The 18,118-nt window shown below is 45.2% G+C and overlaps 1 protein-coding gene across 4 annotated transcripts in view; it reads right to left on the bottom strand.

Moving 5' to 3' along the window:
* LOC126282042 (fat-like cadherin-related tumor suppressor homolog) overlaps positions 1 to 18,118 on the bottom strand; it is a 1,587,586-nt gene that overhangs the window by 1,052,844 nt on the left and 516,624 nt on the right. The gene's annotated exons all lie outside the window — the stretch shown is intronic.

Genomic DNA, 18,118 nt, shown 5'->3' with positions numbered 1-18,118 from the left:
ATTCATCGTGTACACAAGCTTCCAGTACCCACCGTTTCCTGCACATCCTTCCCCATACACAGAGAAAGGGCCAATGTCACTTTTTCGATAAAGATTATTTTTATTCGTTGTATAAGTGACCGACCGGAGGGAATAGCGTTGTTTGTATCATGAGTAGGTGCAACACTGGAAGAGCTTGGAAGTACAGATGCAAGAATGGGTGTACAGCTGCTGGGCTCTCTAATGGCAAAGCTTTATCTACGCACAGCTGCGATAAGCTAGCTACTTCCCTTGTTTTGTGGTTGTACTGCTCCACGGCGAGTGCTGCTCGTTTGTCGCTTCTCTGTTCTTCCTAGTGCTCCGACATCCATTTCTCTACGGCACCCGAAGCAACGGTGCCGGGTAATGTGATGGTGTCACGGCTTAGAACTATCCTGGCCTTCGCGAGTGCTGAATGTAGCGACGGCTGGTCTGCCGTCGAATAAGCACGGCCGTCGGCAAAGGCTCCGAGTAGCCGCCCTCTCCTTAGGGTCCGCCGTCCATGTTTAGAATAACTTTACGTGGCTCCTGTGCTAACCATTGGACCCAATTGACGTGTCACAGCACGAAGATTTTAGACCTCTCTCTCACACATAGCACGAACAATATGGTTCAAACGGCTCTGAGCAGTATGGGACTTAACTTCTGAGGTCATCAGTCCCCTAGGACTTAGAACTACTTAAACCTAACTAACCTAAGGACATCACACACTGTAAGTAGGTTGTTTAGGTTTTTTTTATTGGTAACGCCGCCGCCACGTAGCGCTCTGTATGAAAATCACTGGCTGTGCCGTGTGCAGTCTGTGGCTGGTTTGCATTGTTGTCTGCCATTGTAGTGTTGGGCAGCGGCAGCTGGATGCTAACAGCGCGTAGCGTTGCGCAGTTGGAGGTGAGCCGCCAGCAGTGGTGGACGTGGGGAGAGAGATGGCGGAGTTTTGAAATTTGTAAGAATTGGTGTCATGAACTGATATATATATATATATATATATATATATATATATATATATATATATATATTATGACTATTAAAGTAAATACATTGTTTGTTCTGTATTAAAATCTTTCATTTGCTAACTATGCCTATCAGTAGTTAGTGCCTTCAGTAGTGGCGCTCGCTGTATTGCAGTAGCTTGAGTAACGAAGATTTTTGTGAGGTAAGTGATTTGTGAAACGTATAGGTTAATGTTAGTCAGGGCGATTCTTTCGTAGGGATTTTTGGAAGTCAGATTGCGTTGCGCCAAAAATATTGTGTTTCAGTTTAAGCACAGTCTTGTATAATTTTTCAAAGGGGACGTTTCAACATATCCATGCCCGAGGCAGGATTCGAACATGGGACCGTAGCGGTTTCGCGGTTCCAGACTGCAACGCCTAGAACCGCTCGACCACACAGGCCGGCAGCACGAACACAAGTGCTCCGCGAGTACAGGGAAGTTAAGGCCCCTGTGTCTCGGTGCAGAATGGTACCGTTTTTAATAATATAGCAAAATGGAACTACCTGTAATAATAACCGAGTTAGCCTAAGATTTCATAGGCGCGATACAGCAAATAATTATCTACAGTATATAAAATGCTGCTATTACAGTCCAGACGTGTTAAGAGTTACAGCTGCCTTCTGATGTCAAAAATCACATTCACTTTTGACAGCATATCAAGTTGCACAATAGGTGCGTCACTATAATAAGTTACACAAAAGAGGAATTGTAACCGGTAAGGATGGTGTGACCGTGGAAAAGTGTTGTGGATTGCAAAACAAAATAATTTCGAGTCTGACGCAGATACTGCTATGTTTTCAATCATTAGGTCAATTTCATGCAAAGACGATGAAGAACGCCGCTATTCAAATGATTTCGACACTTGATAGGTTGTGGATTATGACGTTAACAGTAGTGATAGCAATTGGAGAACATCCCAGTATTCGCGTTAAGTGAAACACAACTAACGTAATTGAAGTCCACGCTATCAGGAGTCCAGTTCCTAACGACTGCGAATTCAGAACGTAGTTACAGACCGTTATTTTGTCAAACCGTAGATTCATGCTTACAAAAAGGTAGAGAGCAACCATCCTCGGTTAATACTACAATTTATTAAGAATAAAGAAGGTCGTTACCGGCTTCGAACTGACAGTTTCATCCTGAGACGGCTGTTCTTAGTCAAAATTACATTTTGTTTTACGTCTCCTGTAGCTGAATGGGGGGGAAGTTCGTTGGGGTAGTAGTAAACCTCAGCAACAAGCGATCTGAGAAAAGAAGAGCTATTTTCCATTGTAAATGGACCTTACAATGATTTATAATGAAGTAAACAACTTCCTAAGATAAACACTGAATTATTTACGTGTTATATTGAGAATCCATCGTCTTTTTATTGCAGCGAAGACGGCTTTAGAAGAAGGGCACATTTCGTCCAGTTCCAAGCAAGATTCAACAAATTCCTGGAATCTGAAAACACAGAGAGTGTAGAGCACCACACAGATCTGAGTATTTCGGTCACACGGATGTTTATATATAGAGATTTGAAAAGAGAAAACTGAGACAGAAGCTCTCTCTCCCAGAGAAGTTACAATGTGCACTTAGATGTTCCAACAGAAAATTTGCAGGCCTTGTATATTACACGAACTGTTGGAACCATGGACCATACGTAACACACATTGTGCATGGTGTCACTACACTGAAACCAGCATTTACGTCACCTGACTCGGAGCAAAAAGCTTCAAGAGGCCGAGTTTATGTGGTTGCAAGCGCGGTCGATAAGTACTTGGAGGCGACCTATGGAATACAGTACAGTTTACCTTAATTGTAATATTTTCAGTTACGGTTGCTTTATTTAGTGCAGCGTTTGGCTGCACAGAAAGATACGTAAATGGAATCCACACTTCATTGTTTTAATAATACAAAAATATTTGTGAATACATTTTTTTAGTTTATATATTACAGGCTGAACCAAAAGTGTGATATCAGTACCAAGTAGATACGAATGATCCTCTGTTTGAGAGTACGTATTTGTTTCTAAATTATTACGAAGTAAATGTTAAGAACTATTGTACTATATATCTGGCTAGTAAGAAATACGTGTGAAAATTTGTGAAATATTAATTGCTAGACCCTTTCTTGTTCTGTTCGGTTTCGTAATTTATTTTCACATTCTCTCAAACCTGGTTACAGTTTCCGCCAAGAAGATGTAAGATGGAATGTTTGAACTCTTGTTTTGAAAAGCGAAAATTTTAAAACAAAATACCGCACAATGCCAGGCACCAAACATTTTGCGTATGAATGTTTTGGTACTGACGCATTTGATATTGGAAAGAAACTGAAGCCAGAAGCTATACCATCAATTACTGACTTTCCTCCACACTTAGGAAGGAAGGAAGTAAGTACAATACCAACTGAGAGAAACACGCAAGAAGCGTGTCTACTCCAGATAATGAGGTGTAAGATGCAATTTATTTGGATTCCTCTCGATATGACTGTGAAGAAAGTTATGTAAAAGTTTCAATCGCATAAACGCGTGACTTCATTCCATGTATACTGGATTATGCAGAAGTCGTAAAATACGTATGATCATTTTGTATCAAAAGCGGACATTGTCGATACAAACTAATTCCTCTTTTTCATTGAAGATAATACATCATTTGACTTGTATTGTAGAGGAATCGTGAGCAAATTAATGCCGTATGCCAACTTAATTTTTGCTCTGCATCAGCGGAGGTGGTGAACTAAAAGAGTGACAGTGTAACCAAACCGTTTTCAGTGAAGCTCTGTAACTGTGTCGCTTGTACACAGAATTGTCAATGTGTTCCAACTGGCCACAAGAAAAAACGATAACCACCAACCTAATGTCAGTAGCTTCGGAGAAATCAGGTTATCTGTACCTCTACACACGTAGTAGTAGTAGTAGTAGTAGTAGTAGTAGTAGTAGTAGTAGTAGTAGTAGTGGTTGGTGGTGGTGGTGGTGGTGGTGGTGGTGGTGGTGGTAGCCTAAAATTAGTTCACCTTGTTAAAACAAATGCTTTATTTCAGATATAAATGTGAAAAACTGTAACTGTCAGCTCAAGTTCGCGTAATGCGTAATAACAGGAACTCGGCTTTTCGCCTCGAGTCACGAAATCTCGATAGGGCAGAGATAGAGGCATGTGCGGCCTATGTTATCTACCGTCTAAGGTCCGTGTTGGAACGTCTACATATATTTTGTATCTTCTCTGACAAACGTAGCCTCTGGAACAGTTTTCTCTCTGCAAATTATCTTCTTTGTATATAAGCATCGGTTTGGCTGAAATATTCAGTTCTCTGTATGGTGCTCGAAATTATCTGCGTTTTCAAAATTCAAGGGAGTTGTCAGATGGTACCCGGCACTGAGAGAAATGTACGCTTCTTCGAAATCCGTCAGCAGCGGAACAAAAGGACGCAGTCCTTACGATGTAACACAAAAGTAATTCAATTCTTATGTTATGATGTTTGTTACATTATTTTAACTGACTCTTACGGCCATTTACAATAAAATAAGCCTTTTTCTTACTTAATTTGTTGCTGTAGGGATCTTTCCCTACAAACAGGGAACATCTCATGTACAGCATAATGTGAACGACCATGTCAGCGTGCAACTGTCGGTTGGGAACCGGTAAAGGCGCTATTTGTCCTAATGAAGAGCGTTACTGATGTACAGGAGAATCTGCAGCGAATTGACGCATGGTGCAGGGAATGGCAATTGAAACTCAATGTAGACAAGTGTAATGTGCTGTGAATACATAGAAAGGAAGATCACTTACCATTTAGCTACAATATAGCAGGTCAGCAACTGGAAGCAGTTAATTCTATAAATTATCTGGGAGTAGGCATTAGGAGTGATTTAAAATGGAATGATCATATAAAGTTGATCGTCGGTAAAGCAGATGCCAGACTGAGATTCATTGCAAGCATCCAGTTGTTGTTGTGGTCTTCAGTCTTGCGACTGGTATGATGCAGCTCTCCATGCTACTCTATCCTGTGCAAGTTTCTTCATCTCCCAGTACCTACTACACCCTACATCCTTCTGAAACTGCTTAGTGTATTCATCTCTTGGTCTTCCTCTACGATTTTTACCCTCCACGCTGCCCTCCAATACTAAATTGGTGATCCCTTGATGCCTCAGAACATGTCCTACCAACCGATCCCTTCTTCTAGTCAAGTTGTGCCACAAACTCTTCTTCTCCCCAATTCTATTCAATACGTCCTGATTAGTTATGTGATCTACCCATCTAATCTTCAGCATTCTTCTTTAGCACCACATTTCGAAAGCTTTTATTTTCTTCTTGTCCAAACTATTTCTCATCCATGTTTCACTTCCATACATGGCTACACTCCATACAAATACTTTCAGGAACGACTTCCTGACATTTAAGTCTATACTCGATGTTCACAAATTTTCCATCTTCAGAAGACGCTTTCCTTGCCATTGCCAGTCTACATTTTATATCGTCTCTACTTCTACCATCATTAGTTATTTTGCTCCCCAAATAGCAAAACTCCTTTACTACTTTAAGCGTCTCATTTCCTAATCTAATTCACTCAGAATCACCCGACTTAATTCGACTACATTCCATTATCCTCGATTTGCTTTTGTTGACGCATCTTATACCCTCCTTTCAAGACACTGTCCATTCCGTTCAACTGCACTTCCAAGTCCTTTGCTGTCTCTGACAGAATTACAATGTCATCGGCGAACCTCAAAGTTTTTATTTCTTCTCCATGGATTTTAATATCTACTCATAATTTTTCTTTTGTTTCCTTCATTGCTTCCTCAATATACAGATTGAATACCATAGGGGAGAGGCTACAACCCTGTCTCACTCCCTTCCCAACCACTGCTTCCCTTTCATGTCCCTAGACAACTGCCATCTGATTTCTGTACAAATTGTAATTAGCCTTTCGCTCCCTGTATTTTACCCCTGCCACCTTCAGAATTTGAAAGAGAGTATTCCAGTCAACATTGTCAAAAGCTTTCTCTAAGTCTACAAATGCTAGAAACGTAAATTTGCCTTTCCTTAATCTATTTTCTAAGATAAGTCGTAGTGTCAGTATTGCCTCACGTGTTCCAACATTTCTACGGAATCCAAACTGATCTTCCCCGAGGTCGGCTTCTGCCAGTTTTTGCATTCGTCTGTAAAGAATTCGCGTTAGTATTTTGCAGCTGTGACTTATTAAACTGATAGTTGGGTAATTTTTACATCTGTCAACACCTGCTTTCTTTGGGATTGGGATTATTATATTCTTCTTGAAGTCTGAGGGAATTTCTCCTGTCTCATACATCTTGCTCACCAGATGGTAGAGTTTTGCGAGGACTCGCTCTCCCAAGGCTGTCAGTAGTTCTGAGCATCCTAAGGAAATGCAATCCGAAAACAAAGGAAGTAGGTTATAGTACGCTTGTTCGCCCACTGCTTGAATACTGCTAAGCAGTGTGGGATCCGTACCAGATAGGGTTGATAGAAGAGAGAGAGAAGATCCAACAGAGAGCAGCGCGCTCCCATACAGGAATCATTTAGTAATCGCGAAAGCGTAACGGAGAAGACAGATAAATTCCAGTGGAAGACTGCAGGAGGGACGCTCAGTAGCTCGGTACGGGCTTTTGTTGAAGTTTCGAGAACATACCTTCACCGAAGAGTCAAGCAGTATATTGCTCCCTCCTACGTATGAGGATAAAATCAGAGAGATTAGAGCCCACACAGAAGCATATCGACAATCCTTCTTTCCACGAACAATACGAGACTGGAATAGAAGGGAGAACCGATAGAGGTACTCAAGGTACCCTCCGCCACACAGTGTCAGGTGGGTTGCGGAGTATGGATGTAGATGTGGATGGTGGTTTCTGTTTTTACTTTGATGTATGGATTAAGCAGTTGCGTCAGTCTGAAACACCGATAACTATGTACGTGACAAACAGCTCGGGGACGACACGCTGCTCAGTGAAGCAGCCGGTAATCATGCAATGTTGTCGGAAGGACGTTATTACGAAATAGAAACAAATGGAACCCACATTCAAAGACCTTTCAAGCGTTAGAAATGTCAGTCAAGTTCGCCAGCCATCAGAACAGAGAGCCACGATCTCGTGCCCCAGCGTCCATCAGGAGCGGAGATGGTGCGTCCTGCAGTTTCCTTTCATCTTGGAAAATAGCTTTAAAGGCTACTGAGCAGGATTACTGGTGCAAAGGAGACGCCAAGTTTATTGGCCTCTTCCTCGTAAACGGATAGCTAAGGAAAAAAAAAATGCTGTTTGTAGTGGAGGAGGCAGGAATTGGATATCTGAGCTGCGGGACGGAAAGAGAAAGAGGGGGGGGGGGGGGTTCCCGTGGGTGGGCAGACCGCCGGACGGGGCAATCAGAGGCCGGCGCCTCCTTTGTGTAGCCGTCCGGCGGGCAGCTGGTTTCCGGTGCGGCGCGGACCGGGTCGACAAGAAACCAATGGCCCTGGCGCCGCCGCGGAGGCGGCCACAGTCGGTGCACGCCTCAAGGAGCGCAGCGGCGCGCCGTGACCGCAAGTGGCAATGCTCATGCGCGTGCGACCACCTCGTCCTCTAATAACTGCTACACTCCTGGAAATGGAAAAAAGAACACATTGACACCGGTGTGTCAGACCCACCATACTTGCTCCGGACACTGCGAGAGGGCTGTACAAGCAATCATCACACGCACGGCACAGCGGACACACCAGGAACCGCGGTGTTGGCCGTCGAATGGCGCTAGCTGCGCAGCATTTTTGCACCGCCGCCGTCAGTGTCAGCCAGTTTGCCGTGGCATACGGAGCTCCATCGCAGTCTTTAACACTGGTAGCATGCCGCGACAGCGTGGACGTGAACCGTATGTGCAGTTGACGGACTTTGAGCGAGGGCGTATAGTGGGCATGCGGGAGGCCGGGTGGACGTACCGCCGAATTGCTCAACACGTGGGGCGTGAGGTCTCCACAGTACATCGAAGTTGTCGCCAGTGGTCGGCGGAAGGTGCACGTGCCCGTCGACCTGGGACCGGACCGCAGCGACGCACGGATGCACGCCAAGACCGTAGGATCCTACGCAGTGCCGTAGGGGACCACACCGCCACTTCCCAGCAAATTAGGGACACTGTTGCTCCTGGGGTATCGGCGAGGACCATTCGCAACCATCTCCATGAAGCTGGGCTACGGTCCCGCACACCGTTAGGCCGTCTTCCGCTCACGCCCCAACATCGTGCAGCCCGCCTCCAGTGGCGTCGCGACAGGCGTGAATGGAGGGACGAATGGAGACGTGTCGTCTTCAGCGATGAGAGTCGCTTCTGCCTTGGTGCCAATGATGGTCGTATGCGTGTTTGGCGCCGTGCAAGTGAGCGCCACAATCAGGACTGCATACGACCGAGGCACACAGGACCAACACCCGGCATCATGGTGTGGGGAGCGATCTCCTACACTGGCCGTACACCTCTGGTGATCGTCGAGGGGACACTGAATAGTGCACGGTACATCCAAACCGTCATCGAAACCAATCGTTCTACCATTCCTAGACCGGCAAGGGAACTTGCTGTTCCAACAGGACAATGCACCTCCGCATGTATCCCGTGCCACCCAACGTGCTCTAGAAGGTGTAAGTCAACTACCCTGGCCAGCAAGATCTCCGGATCTGTCCCCCATTGAGCATGTTTGGGACTGGATGAAGCGTCGTCTCACGCGGTCTGCACGTCCAGCACGAACGCTGGTCCAACTGAGGCGCCAGGTGGAAATGGCATGGCAAGCCGTTCCACAGGACTACATCCAGCATCTCTACGATCGTCTCCATGGAACAATAGCAGCCTGCATTGCTGCGAAAGGTGGATATACACTGTACTAGTGCCGACATTGTGCATGCTCTGTTGCCTGTGTCTATGTGCCTGTGCTTCTGTCAGTGTGATCATGTGATGTATCTGACCCCAGGAATGTGTCAATAAAGTTTCCCCTTCCTGGGACAATGAATTCACGGTGTTCTTATTTCAATTTCCAGGAGTGTATTCGTGTATCGAGCGAGAGAAATAAATTACTGTGTATATGCATCTGTACGGGCCGCCGTAATATTCCTTGTATTATTCCTTTACGCAACAACTGAGTGAAGAAACGAGGCCAGCCGCTTATTATTATTTACAGTTCTAGGCGCTTCAGTCCGGAACCGCGCCGCTGCTACGGTCGCAGGTTCGAATCCTGCCTCGGGATTAGATGTGTGTGATTTCCTTGGTTAGTTATGTTTAAGCAGTTCCACTAGGGTCTTCGACCGTCAATATAATAGACTGGCTCTGACGTTATTTTCGTGGCTCCAACTTCTCTGGGCTGAAGTCACGTGAATGTTGACAAAATGTGGTTGTTTCGTGTTGCTCCTATGGCTGTACTCAGCGTTTTGTCGGGGGAAATGGCATTACATTTCACGTGTAAGTGTTTTTATGATAGTGCAGATGCGTTTATTGAAATCTGCTGAAGTGACTTTTATATGTTTTTGCACTTGAATTAGAGTATCACGTAAATTAAAGTGTTGAAAGTGATGCCTGTAAAGTCAGACTCATAGTCATATTTCTAAACAAAAATCAGAAATATGCTGGGCTCAATGAAGGACAACTTGGGTCTAAGAACTCCGGGTGTCTACAGTATTTCCTGTGAATGTGGGCAACAATATATTGGGCAGACGCAGCGTTGCATAACGCAATACATCTCTGAACATGTGAGAAGCGTCCGCCTCGGACAAAAAGAAAAATCCGCGGTAGCGGAGCACAGCCTCAGTGAAGAATACACGTTTCGGTTTGAAGAAACCAAGAGACTGTGTAGAGCGAAAGGTTTCTGGGACTCAATTATTAAAGAGGCAGTGGAGATACGGGTTAGTGACAACCGGTCAATCGGGACAGTGGCTTCCAACTCAGCAGCGCGTGGAATACAACATTATCAAGAATGAGATGAGAGCGCTCCGATGGAGGTAGGTCGGTGGCGGCGTATGGAATAAACAGGCCGCACCGAGACGAGACGCCAGGACCCGGCGCCCGCGGCTACCCCACCCCCCGCCACCCCCCACTCCCCCCCACCCCCCACCACCACCACCACGCACCGCCGCACCGATTCCGCTCGCGCCTGTTTGGCCCGACCCGCGGCAAGGATGCAGAGATGCCCGTGGTCCAGCGGCTGTAAAGACCCGGACGAGACGTGAACCCGACACTTCGCCTGAAGATGGCAAGTAAGAAACTTGCTGAAACGTTGCTGGAGAACAACGTATTGACTCGACTGTCAACCCGAGAAGAATTTATCTCCAAGAGGGAATAATAAGAGATGATGACCAGGAACGAAATGCTCGGATTAAAGGGTGTAAGACAGGGATGTAGTCTTGCCCTACTTTTTAGTCCGTGCATCGAAGACGCAATGATGGAATTAAAGGAAAGGTTCAGGAGTGGAATTAAAATTCAGGGTAGAAGGGTATCAATGAGATTGTTATCCTGAGTGAAAGTGAAGAAGAACTAAGTGATCTGCTGAATATAAAGAGTCTAATGACTACAAAATATGAGTTGAGAGTAAATCGAAGAAATGTGAAAGTAATGAGAACTAGCAGAAATAGGAATAGCGAGAAACTTAGCGTCAGGATTGATGATCATGAAGTAGGTGACGTTAAGGAATTCTGCTACCTAGGCAGTAAAATAACCAAATACAGACGGAGCAAGGAGGACAGCAAAAGGAAACTAGCACTGGCAAAAAGGGCATTCCTGGTCAAGAGAAGTCTACTGGTATCAAACATAGGCCTTAATTTGAGGAAGAAATTTCTGAGAATATAAGTTTGGAGCAGAGCACTGTATGCTAGTGAAACATGGAAAAACCGGGACAGAAGAGATCGAAGCATTTGAGATGTGGCGCTACAGACGAATGTTAAAAATTAGGTGGACAAGGTAAGGAATGAGGAGGTTCTGCGCAGAGTCGGGGAGGAAAAGAGTATGTGGAAAACACTGACAAGGAGAAGAGTCAGAATTATAGGACATACGTTAAGACATCAGGGACTGACTTCCATGGTACTAGAGGGAACTGCAGAGGACAAAAACTGTAGAGGAAGACAGAGATTGGAATATATCTAGCAGATAATTACGACGTATGTTACAAGTGCTACTCTGAGATGAAGAGGTTGGTACAAGCGAGAAATTCGTGGCGGGCTGCATCAAGCCAGTCATAAAACTGAGGACTCAAAAATAAATAAAAATAAATAAAATGAAAGTGAAACTGAACATCGTCGACGACTTGGAAAGAGCGGAATCAAGTCTGTCATTAAGAGTGCTGTCGCCGAACGGAGACTCTCATCGGCGACATAAATTTTCCACCTTCAGCAGTCAAAGCACTCGATTAGTCGGATCGATGGTGTTTATGTAGTTCGCACTCGATTCTCTGGTTATTGTAAGATGTCATGTGAGTGAGATTTTTCAGTGTTTGTCTTAAACTTGCTGCCTTACGCGAAGATGAGCGATCTGTAGCCCCGGATAATGAAGTCCAGCATCAAATACAGTCAGCACAGCAGCCTGCATTTATGGGAACTCCAGGGTCTATCAACACGGCTCCCGTCCAGAGCATAAGCTGCCCTGTAACTCCAGCGTCACATTAATCTGACCTACCTTACCGGCGGGCCAGGTTCAGCATTCAGCACGACGTTACGGAAACCGACATTGCGGCTCATGTGATGGGACAACGTGAGCATTGATCTGTGGTGAGAAAGTAGGGGAGAGTTACTGACTTTTTCGCAGAACAGTGTGTGAGTCTAATACACACGTCTCGGTCACTGCCTTCCTACGCCTCTTGCTTGTCTCGCCAGCGGATGGCAAACCACCGCGCCAAGGTACTATCGACTTCCACTCCGAAATGATGCAGCGCCCTCGTCAGCTTTGAGTCTGCTGTTGGATTCAGCGAATCCTCTCCGGATTGCGTAGCCGTCAGCCGTTGCGGAAGACACGGCAACGACTTGTATTCTGAGAAAGGAATTGAATAATCTTGAACATGGTTTTATTGCCTCTGACGACGCCACACGGGTCCTCGGTGTGCAACCTGATAAAACAGCAGGGGTTTTCCAACCTGGCAGTGGACGAATCCTACAATTCTCACGATCCCCATGCGACAATGGTGGCAACCTGAAAATCGAGACAAAGTCAATGTTTCGCTTTTTATTTGGGGAGGGGGAAGGGGGGTACACGTTTGTTACCGTTTCTACTCCCCCCTTCCCCCCCCCCCCCCCCAACCACAACCTCAAATATAACTTAGCACCTTCTCCACTTTTGACGTGGCACAGCTTGCGGGGTTAACACATTTCGTCTTCTGATCGTTATCATCATTAAATCGCGCAACAAGCCCCCCCCCCCCACCTCCGATGTATAAATCAAGGGGACGTAAGTCCCGTGATCTAGCAGGCCTTGCTTGAGGTGTCGATGAACTATAATGCAGAAGACGGGTGGTGCTCCGTCATTCAGAAGCAACATAACTTGCCATACTGAAAGAGGCTATGTGCCTCCGTCGAGGCGTTGTGGAATAATAACCGATTCGCGTATGTGGTCTCAAAGAATTCGTGCCGACACACTGACGCTGAACAGATGCTGATAAGACCTTAACCATTCCTCGAGGATTGCCTGCAGCCCATAGATGACTATCACGCGGACTGATGATGCCAGCTCTGGTGCATGTTGCTTCGTCGGTGGTCTTGAGCAAAAACCATCTACAAAATTCTTCCTGTAGAGGGAAATACGCTGATGATAATCCTTGCGCTCGTTAGAGATGATACGGATAGGAGCAGTTATCATGCAGGCTACACATAATCGTACTTTGGCTGACACGATGTTGGCAGGACACTTGCCTGGGGCTTGTATTAGGGTTCGTCTCAATATGCCTTAGTAGCTGGTTCTCTAAATCTGATGTATGTTACAGTCCGCTGCCTCCACGTTCGTCTGTATGAAAAGACCCATGATGACACAAACGTCCAAAAAGGGCTTAAAATCTTTTGTGATATAGTTGGTGTTTGTTAGGGTACTTGTTTTGGTATACCGTTTCCATCTGCTTGGCCGTAGACAAACACCATCTCGGGTTGCTCCCGACATCAATACCGGACCATTCTGCTGCTTACTGTACGCTGCGTCAATTACACTGCCTGCAACACTTAAGGAAGACATGACACGTGGTCACAGAGATTTTAATTCGTCAGCGCCATCTACCGTGTCAACGATACTTTTCGAGACGTTTTTCACTTCCAATAAGGAATTCGTCCCTGTCGGTTTTATTTATGTTCATCTTCTATGTCCCAGCATTAGATTTCAATCCATAAGACACAATCACAGAACTTAGTTATTATAGTCTGGTGGTGCACCAGTAAAATGCGTTCATGGGAACCGAGAGACGCGAGTACGAATCCAGGTCAGAGAATGGAAATTCTCAACCACAAAACGGCGATGTAACACTTTTGCTTATGAGAACACACTAACCACAGGACAGCAGGAGCGCATAACTTTCACTACCGCGTAACTAAGCCCGCCCGGCTAGCCGCGCGGTCTAACGCGCTGCTTCCCGAGAGGGAAGGCGTGCCAGTCCCCGGCACGAATCTTGCAGGCGGCTTAAGTGTCGAGGTCCGGTGTGCGGATGGTTTTTAAGGCGGTTTTCCATCTGCCTCGGCGAATGCGGACTATGTCGGCGATTGCTGCGCAAACACTGTCTCCTCTTACGTGTACATCATAATTACTCTACCACGCCAACATTTGGGGTTGCACTCGTCTGGTATAAGACGTTCCCTATTCCCAAATGGTGGGGGAGGGGTCCACTGGGGGTTGGACCACACAATAACCCCCAGGGTTCGGTGTGGAGCGGCGGTGGTGTGGGTGGACTGCCGTGGCCTGTTGTGGAGTTGTGGACCACTGTGGGCTACGGTGGGACGTAGCCTCTCCGTCGTTTAGGTCCCCAGTTCAATACACACACAATAAACACACACGACGTAACTAAGCTCACTGCTCAAAAAATTAGTCACCTTCAGGAGTCATCACTCTTAACTCGGCGTAATCCAGCCTCCCTAGATAATAACTCTCTTAATATTTTGCCTAGGTGAAGCCCAGTTGCAGCTGCGTGATCCTCTCATCCAACGGAATCGTTTGATATACACCGAAAAAAAAATGGAATCATTGGAATGGGTAGGAAATCGATACATGTCATGTACACGCACAGACAAACAAACGGTTATAACGTCAGAAAAAAATGGATGATTTGTTCAACAGAGAGATTCACAAGTCAACAAAGCGTTGTGTCCAGCTCTGACCCTTATACAAGCAGCTTTCGACTGATTAACAAATTTGTTGGATGTCCTCCTGAGGAACATCGTGACAGATTCTGTCCAACTGGGGCGTTCGATCGTCAAAATCCCGGGCTGGTTAGAGTGCCCTGACCATTACACTTCAAACGTTCTCAACTGTGGAAAGATCCGGCGACCTTGCAGGCCTGTGTAGGGTTTGGCAAGCACAAAGACAAGCAGTAAATCTCTCGCCGCGTGTTGGTGCGCAATACCTCGCTGAAATGTAAGCACAGGATGGCTTGTCATTAAGGGAAACAAAACAGGACGCAGGATATCGTCGACGTAGCGTAGCGCTGTGAAGGCACCGCGGATGACAACCAAAAGGGTCCTGCTATGAAAAGAAACGCCACCCCATACCATCACTCCTGGTTGTCATGCCATATGGCGGACGGCACTCAGACTGGTATCCCAACGCTGTATGGGACGTCTTCCGCACGGTTTCGCTGGTTACTGGGTCTAAGTTCGAAGCGGAAGTCATCACCCAAGACAATTCTGTTCCAGTCAATGAGATTGCAGGTTGAATACGAGAGCTTCTAACAATTCTATCAATCAGTGCCTGGCCGAATAACTGCTTGCTCAATGGCAGGAGGTGGGCCAACGCGTTATTGACCTGAAGCTTTTTCTCTTGAATAAATCATCCAACTTTTCTGAAATTGTACACGTACATGCACATCACATCTACCGATTTCCGTCCAATTCGGATAATTAGTTCGTTGTGCATCGTGTTTTCTTTGTCTTAGAGTGTACATCGCAATACCATTTTGCTTGATTTTTATTTTGGCACTTTTCTAGGATTTTTGAATTTGTATGTTTTTAGCATTTCCACCCCTTTTCAACCCGGTTAACTGAATATATTATAAATGAGATTTACAAGCGAGCAGAAATGATAATCTCTCAGAATTCGTGAATAGTACGTCTATCCACTGAATCGTGTTGAAAACTGGCCTTCAGCGTAACTGAAAATTATATTAAACTTAATTAAACCTAAATATGGGATTGTTTGACTCCCTTGGGATGTCGCAAGCCCCCCAAAACAAAAGAATCAGCATCAGCTGAAAGTGGACAGTTGTGCTGAGAGTATTGACGCGGAATTGACGGGTGTAGCAAACAGAAGCAATGACGGCTACAGATGTGGGTATGTTTTCAAGATTGCACTGTAGTGATTTCGCCCAGTGGGAAGGTGACAATTCTGATGCACTGACGTATTTAACTGCATCGCACACGTATTATTTTTCTATTCAACAGCAATAAACAAACACTACGGAACGGTTTTGTTTCTTATTTATAAAGTTAATAAAACACCTCAATCAAAAGATGAAACTGTGTACCCGCAATTTTGGACAAGCAACGACCGCAGGATAAATATACCCACTGGAGTTGTGGATTTGAGAATCTGTTGATATGGACCCGCTTTTTATTAAAAAAAATTAAAAAAATAATAAAACACCGGAACACTGTTAGATCTCTACAGCAGCAACGATTGTAGCTCAGATCTGAATCATGATGTCAATTCATACTATGTCCGTCGAATACCTTACAAAGATTTACAGGATTAGTTCTACTTTTCTTAAAGCTGTCGTTTCGGACCATGATGCATAACGCTCTTACAACTTTCCATACGTATGCTGTATATTTTGTAGCTTTTGTATTATGGGTAAGTGAGAACTGGAGCGGACTTTTTTCGCTCTAAAGCAACGCTGAACTGGCACCGAATAGCGGCGGCTGTGTACATATTAATAACCTGCAAACGAGTTTTATTAACGACCCATATAAATTAGAATATAAATGTATAAGTATTCCATGAAATAGCTTTAATAAAATAGATTATTTTAATTAAAAAAGACTAGTGTTTAATTAAATTCCAATAACTATTTGTCAGCAGCATATGAAATGAGAGGAACTCTGTAGCGACATCGGCTCTAACGTGTATGCAGCCAAGTACTAGTGAAAAAAGGCACGCCATTTTTCTTTTCGGTGGAAACAATGACAACCGCACCCGAAGACATTTTATTGAACTCTGCCTCTTTTTTTAAAAAAAATTGCATTAAAATGGCCTGAGCGTATGTATGTACAATAAAAGAAAGTTTCTGTAACATAAGACCCTGAAAACTATAACCTAATTACACTTAGAAAAGTCGTGGGATACCGATATGCACATATACAGATTGCGGTAGTATCGCGTACACAAGGTATAAAAGAGCAGTGCGTTGGCGGAGCTGTCATTTGAACTAAGGTGATTTATGTGAAAAGGTTTCCGACGTGACTATGGGCGCATGATGGGAATTAACAGAATCTGAACGCGGAATTGTAGCTCGAGCGAGACGCGTGAAAAATTCAATTTCGGAAATCGTCAAGGAATTCATTATTCCGAGAACCACAGTGTCTAGAGTGAGCTGAGAACACCAAATTTCGGTCGGTACCTCTCACCACGGATAACGAAGTGGCCGACGGCTTTCACTTAACGACCGAGAGCTGGGCATTTGCGTAGATTTGTCAGTGCTAACAGACAAGCAACACTGTTGAAATAGCCACAGAAAACAATGTGGGACGTACGACGAACGTATCCATTCTGACAGTGTGGCGAAATCTGGCGTTAATGGACTACGACAGCAGGCGACCGGCGTGAATACCTTTGTTGGCAGCAGATGACCGACGTGAATACTTTTGCTAACAGCAAGACGTCGCCTGCAGCGCCTCTCCTGGGCTAGTGACCATATCCGTTGAGCCCTAGTGGACCTGGTCCGGTGAGTCCCGATAGCAGTTGGTATGAAATGATGGTAGGGTTCGAGTTGGCGCAGACCTGACAAAGTCATGGACCCAAGTTGTCAACAAGTTATTGTGCAAGCAGGTGGTGGCACACAATGGGCGTGGGCTGTGTTTAAATGGAATGGAATGTGTACTAAGGTTCAACTGAACCGATCATTGACTGGAAGTGGTTATGTTCGACTACTTGGAGTCCATTTTCAGCCATGCACAAACTTCCTGTTCACCATCAACGATGGAATATTTGTGGATGCCAATAAGCCATGTCACAGAGCTACAATTGTTTACGATTCGTGTAAAAATCATTCTGGACAATTCGAATGAATGGTTTGGCAACTCATATCGCCCGACATAAATCGCATAAAACATTTAAGAGGCCCTGATCGAGGTCAGCACAAAATCATGCACCGGCAACACGTGCGCAATTATGGACGGCTATAGACGCAGCGAGGCTCAATATTTCTGCAGGGGACTTTTAACGACTTTTTTGAGTCTGTGTCACGTCGGATTGCTGCACTACGCGAGGCAAAATGAAGTCCGACACGGCATTGGGAGGTATGCCTTGATATTCTTTTTAAACCCCAGTGTGCACGAAGAGTTCTGTTAATCAATCATTTCCCCAATTTATGATACAGCTTGCCAAAGCTTCTTTTACAAACGACGAAATATATAATATGCTACAATACGCTCTAGGACCGGGAGTTGTATCATCTAATCCGTACAATAATAATGTTCAATGGCGTTCAGACATCTCTGTCGACGTTGTTCGTCGGGATTGTGAGGAACATTGTGACTTGGGTATTCACCCGAGAAAACCGAGCGAGCTGGCGCGGTGGTCGAAATCCAGGTCATCGCTTCCAGATTCAGATGTCTCATGACTTCCCAAATCACGTTAGGTGAATCCACGGATGGTATTTCCCTATCCAGTGTCTACCCGAATTTGCTCTCAGTTTCCAGTTTCTTTGTAGTCGATCCTTAATCTTCCTCCCAACCTTCCAACTCTCCAAATTTCGTGCAACTCCCTGCTGTGCACTTTACAGAAAAAT

This window comes from Schistocerca gregaria, chromosome 7 (assembly GCF_023897955.1).
Source record: "Schistocerca gregaria isolate iqSchGreg1 chromosome 7, iqSchGreg1.2, whole genome shotgun sequence".
Classification (NCBI taxonomy): Eukaryota; Metazoa; Arthropoda; class Insecta; order Orthoptera; family Acrididae; genus Schistocerca; species Schistocerca gregaria.
The sequence above is the reverse complement of the archived record's forward strand: the minus strand, read 5'-3'. Positions and strand labels throughout refer to the sequence as shown.